Source organism: Ailuropoda melanoleuca, chromosome 11, assembly GCF_002007445.2.
Source record: "Ailuropoda melanoleuca isolate Jingjing chromosome 11, ASM200744v2, whole genome shotgun sequence".
NCBI classification, from domain to species: domain Eukaryota; kingdom Metazoa; phylum Chordata; class Mammalia; order Carnivora; family Ursidae; genus Ailuropoda; species Ailuropoda melanoleuca.
In genome coordinates this window covers 28,902,497-28,908,375 of record NC_048228.1, presented here as the reverse complement: position 1 = coordinate 28,908,375, position 5,879 = coordinate 28,902,497, and the positions used below count along the sequence as shown (strand labels likewise).

Here is a 5,879-nt window from a genome sequence, read left to right as displayed (position 1 = left end):
CCAGATAGTTTCTTAGTATTCTATGTTTTCTCCTAATTTTTTAATTTAGATTGCTTTTTGGTTTTATTTCTGTTGTTAATATATTTGGAATTTATTTATTTTTTATTTTTTTAAGTAATCTCTATATCCAATGTGGGGCTTGTGACCCTGAGACTAAGAGTCATGTGCTCTACCGACTGAGACAGCCAGGAGCCCCTAGAATTTATTTCTATACATAAAATTGAATAAGGTTAAAACCTATGCCATATAATTTTTTGAATATTTCATGCTCTTTCCTTTTAATTGAAATGTCATTTTATCACTTAAGTAAGTTTTACTATGTACTAGAACCTGTTTCATGATTTTGTGTAATGATGCCCATTTCTGTGCCAATACTGTTACGTACTTTTAAGTTTTAATTCTTGGTATAAAGACAACATTCTCCTGTAGTTTCATTTTTAGTTTCATTTCTACAGATGAAAAAGTTTTCTTATGGTTTTTAAAATTAAAGTAATAAAATCTAAACATAAAATATTGTATAGAGTGTTCAAATTTGATCTAGATAAGGAAGCTATTGATCCATCTTCTGAATTCCTCATGTAAAGATTCTTAAAAGTATTATATTCAAAAATAAATAAAAATGTAGAATATTTACACAGCTAATAGGTTTTAATATAAAACTTACAATTTCTCCAGGTTCTAAACTCTATATCCACTTATTTAATTTACCAATACAAGTAATTAAAGAATACAAGAAAAATATTCTCTTTGACCTTACATTTTTTAAGTAGAAAAACAAATTCAAAAACCTCTAATAAAGGTTCCTTATTTTTATATGCTACAATTTATATGAGACGGTCTCACTTTAAACAGGCCCATCAGTCTGGCCTAATTTAAGGAAAAACATTGAGGCCATTGAAAATTAACTGAAATGTCAACCCACTTTAGAAGAAAGCTATTAGTAAAACAAGGGTGAAGTTACAAGCACTTGTGAAAAGCACAATAAATAAACAATGAGACCCATTCAAAGATACTGGGGAGACATTCAGGCTTTGCAGAGTTAGAACAAGAGACAGCAGAACCAGTTCCCACATGGGCAAGAGTTTGTTTATTTTATTTTGCTTATCTGAAATCAGAGTAAATGATCCCAGTGGTTCGAATGGCTCGAAAATGTTTCTCAGTATCTAGGCAAGAAAAATGTCTGGTTTTCAAGTAGCTTAACTGCTTTGCAGGAACTCTTTTGCTCCCGTGGACCATAAAGCTCATGTTTGAAAACTGAACCATTTGAGACCACAAAAGGAATTATTCTTTCTTTCTGTCATCTGCCATTTTTTTAGTCCTACTTTTAAGAGGTGATCAAAAGAAATAAAGAATACTAGTTTCTACATAACTTTGGAAGTACTGCAGTCTGCACCCATGAATTATGGTTTATGAAAATGCATTTACAGAATTAGTATTTCATATTTCAGGAACAGTGAAATGAACTTAAATGGCTACTTGAATCATAATTGAAGTTTACAAGCAAGCCAACAAATATTTAGAATGAGATTTATAATGATCTGTTCTTATGATTTAATTTGGGGCCAGGCTAATTGATGAGAAAGCCTAGAACATACTTCTTTTAGATTGCAAGTATGGAGAAAAAGTGATAACAATCATCCTTTATTCACATGAAAGGTAAAAAGTGACTATATTCTTTGAATAGAAATAAAATGAGATTAGTAACATGAAAACTTTTTACTCAAGTGCAACTTCGGAATGAAACCATTTGTCATAAATTCCCTGCTTTAAAAGCAGAAAACAACAGGTTATCAAAGGTTTTGTTTGAGGGGGAGCAGTTTAGAAAAATCAATGATGATGTATGTTCTTCTAGCATCTAATAGTATAAAAATATTTTTAAGAACATATACTTAATAATCACTAAAATATATTTAGCCCAAAACCAGTTTTCTAAGTGTTTTTCATGGCTTACAAAAGTGATTATCTATTCAGGGAATCTTAAATGATGGAAATAGACCCATTCTAGTATCTAAGAACTCTATTACCAATTAAACCAGTTAATTTCAGCTTTACATAACGCTTTGAGAGCACAGGATTTACCAAAAAGATACATTCAAAAAATAGATTTTTCTTCCCCCAAGAAGACATCCTCAGAAGAAAAAAGTTTTATGTCTGCCTCCCAAAAATAAGAATGCACTTCACCTTCATAAGGTGATGAGGCAGTCCACCACAAAGACAAGAGGTGAAGCTACAAACTCTTTCATGCAGGAAAATCGGCTCTTTGTCATATCCTTGGAACATCTATTGTTTGGTTAGCTTACTCTGGAAGAGGTTTCTAAAGTAGTTGGCTGTCATTAATCTAATTACATATTGGGCCAGCTAATTAGAGAGGGCACTTTTCTATTTAAAAAATACTGCCTCAGGTAAGGCTTGAATTAGTAGCCAACTTTCACCCCGCACCCCTACTCACTCCAGAATCATCGCTCTGTCTGGAACACCTACTACCCCACTGCTGGAATGCAGTCTCCCTCCTCCACCTGACCACGGAGGTTCCCTCTCCGGAAAGCCGCAAATTACAGTGCTAAATTTCAGCCAACAGAAGAAGGCATTTGGAGGTAAAGCCAAAATGAGGTTGAAAGAAAAATTTCCACTAAGAAATCAGCAGTAATGATTGAAACATAGAGCTACATAAAAAGCAAACAAATATGGGCCATATACCATTACAGTCCTCACTTCTCAGGAAAATGAGAGAACACCAAAAGACTCTTATTCTGCCCCAAAGGAAAGATATTCGGCAGGAGTAAATCAAAAAGTAAACAAAATACATTAACAACAAAATTTCTGAAAAAGAAATAAATCAACACCATTTACAATAGCATCGAAAACAACAAAATCTTAGGAATAAATTTAACTAAGGAGGTGAAAGATCTCTATTCCAAAAACTATAAAACATCGATGAAAGAAATTGAAGAAGACACAAATAAATGGAAAGGTATCCCGTGCTCATGGACTGGGAAAATTGATACTGTTAAAACATCAATAGTACTGAAAGCGACCTATAGATTCCATCCAGTCCTTACTAAGAGTCCAATGGCATTTTTTACAGAAGTAGCAAAAGCACTCCTAAAATGTGTATGGAACCACAAAAGACCCCAAAGAGACAAAGAAATCTTGAGAAATAAGAATGAAGCAGGAGGCATCACACTTCCTGATTTCAAGCAATACCATAAAGCTAGAGTCATCAAAACAGTATAGTACTGGCTTAAAAACAGACAAATAGACCAATTGTACATAATCAAAAGGAACCCAAGCCTATAGAGTCAACTAATATTTAACAAGAGAGCCAAAGAATACTCAATGGAGGAAAGACAGTCTCTTCAATAAATGGTGCGGGGATAATTGGTTATTCACATGTAAAAGAATGAAATGGACCCATATCTTATTCCACTCAAAAAAATTAACTCAAAATGGACTAAAGACTTAAGTGTAAGACCAGAAACCCTGAAACTCCGAGGAGAAAACATAGAAATAAAATTCTTTGAAATGGGTCTTACAATGACTTTTTGGATATGAAACCTAAAATACAAGCAACAAAATCAAAAGTAAACAGCTGAAGCTACATCAAACTGAAAAGCTTCCACACAGCAAAAGAAACCATCAACAAAGTGAAGAGACAACCTACAAAATGGGAAAAAATATTTGCAAACCATATATCTGATGACAAGGTTATTGTTGAAAATATATAAAGAACTCGGTACAACTCTAAGCAAAAAAACACAAATAGCCCAATTTAAAAACAGGCAAAGGACCCGAACAGACATTTCTCCAAAGAAGATATACAAAAGGCCAACAGGTACAGGAAAAGATGCTTAACATCATTAAAATCAACAAGAAAAAACAAACTAAAAGCACAATGAGATATTATCTCACAACTGTTAGAATGGTTATCATCAAAGAGATAAGAATAACAAATGTGGATATAGAGAAAAAGGAACCCTTGTATATTGTTGGTGGGATTGTGAATTGGTGCAGCCACCCTGGAAAACAGTATGGAGGGCCTTTAAAAAATTAAAAATAGAATTACCATATGACCCAGCAATTCCACTTGCGGGAATATATCCAAAGGAAACAAAACAGTAACTCAAAAAGATACCTGCAGCTCCATGTTCATAGCAGCATTATTTACATTAGCCAGGACATGGAAACAACCTGGGTGTCCACTGATGGATGAATGGATAAAGAAGTTGTGGTGTACATAATCAATGGAATATTATTCAGCCATTTAATGAGGAACTCCTACCATTTGTGACAGCATGGTAGGACTGTGAAGGCACCATGCTAAGTTAAATAACACCGAGAAATAAAAGTACTGTATGATCTCATTTATATATGGAATCGAGAAACAAACAAAAAAACCCTGAACTCATAGAAAAAGAGATTAAACTTGTGGTACTAGAGGAGAAGAGTGGGGGAGGTGGGGGGAATTGGAGGGAGGTGGCCAAAGATACAAACTTGCAGTTATAAAATATTTAAATAAGTATGAGGGCTATAATGTACAACATGTCAACTACAGCACAATATATAGGAAAGTCGTTGAAAGTAAATCCTGTGAGTTTTCATCCCACGGAAATTTTCCTTTCTTTCCTTCCTTCCTTCCTTCCTTTTCTTTCTTCCCTTTTCTTTCTTTCCTTTTCTTTTCTTTCCTTTTTATTGTATCTATACGAGAAGATGGGTGTTCGTTGAACCTACCGTGGCAATCATTTCACAATATATGTGAATCAAACCATCATGCTGTGTGCCTTACATTTATATAGTGATACATGTCAACTTCTTCTCAATAAAACTGGAAATTTTAAAAAGTGAACAAGCTGAGCTACAGATTTCATTCTCTCTGCTCTAAGTTTTACTGTAATTCTTCAGTTGATGTGTCAAGTATCACAGAATTACTGGCTCCAGGACCAAATCCCTTACTTCATATGGATTGCTCGGTTTGTGAAGGTGCACTCTCATTTTCTTTTTTGTTTTGTTTTGTTGTGTTATCGTTGTCTCCTTCAGTTTAACACATGAGACTTAGGGCATGGATAAGCAAGACAAAAACGGTGCATGCAAGGTCTCAGAGCTAGACCAGAGCATGAGTTAAGGACAGAGCTCTTTCCCTTCCTGGGAGACCTCCACTCCATAGGCATTTGTTAAAAATCTCAGTCAAAACACTACCTCTTCTCGCCTTCCCCAAAGTACCGACACCAGAGATGGCATTTGCAGGTATCATAGCTCTACCAAGTGAACAAAGGCTTTTTCTCAGCAAAACACACTGAGCTTAGACCATGGGGTACACTCCAAGAATCTAAAGTGGAGCTAAGAGAAATCACGGCCCTAATCGCATTTTGAATCGAAGAAAACCAGATTTTGTTGACGTATTGTTTGTATTGATACAAATGACGCCACGTTATGTGGAAAACAAGATCATCTGAGGGTAGAGTTCTGCCTTGTCAACTTTTGCCCCAGTGAATGTTGTGATTACAGCTTCAACTTTCCTGCTCCGTGGGAACCTGAACATAGGGTATGTTGAAATGAGGATGAATAATTGCCGTATTTCCAGTGTTTCGGGGCTTTTACCTCTGCGAAACAATTCTGAGAATGTAGTTTGGCAGCACCAACCTAGGAAACCAGCTAGGCCACCATGGTTAGCTGACTTATCAGCTGAAAATGAACCTTCTTGAGTCCAGCCCTAAGGGCCACAGAGAAAGATGCGAACTCCCTAAAAAAAGTTTTCTCCTAACAAATGGCTTGTCTAGATTATGTGACTAATGGTTTCTACCTTGATTATTAAATGTAGTTATAACTGGTCCAGTGTTAAAACACGGTCAACAACGTGACACATTTTGGTTGGAATTTCCTCT

The 5,879-nt window shown here is 35.2% G+C and overlaps 1 protein-coding gene across 5 annotated transcripts in view; it reads right to left on the bottom strand.

Moving 5' to 3' along the window:
- PPP3CA (protein phosphatase 3 catalytic subunit alpha) overlaps nt 1-5,879 on the bottom strand; it is a 306,406-nt gene that overhangs the window by 266,352 nt on the left and 34,175 nt on the right. The window lies entirely within an intron of this gene.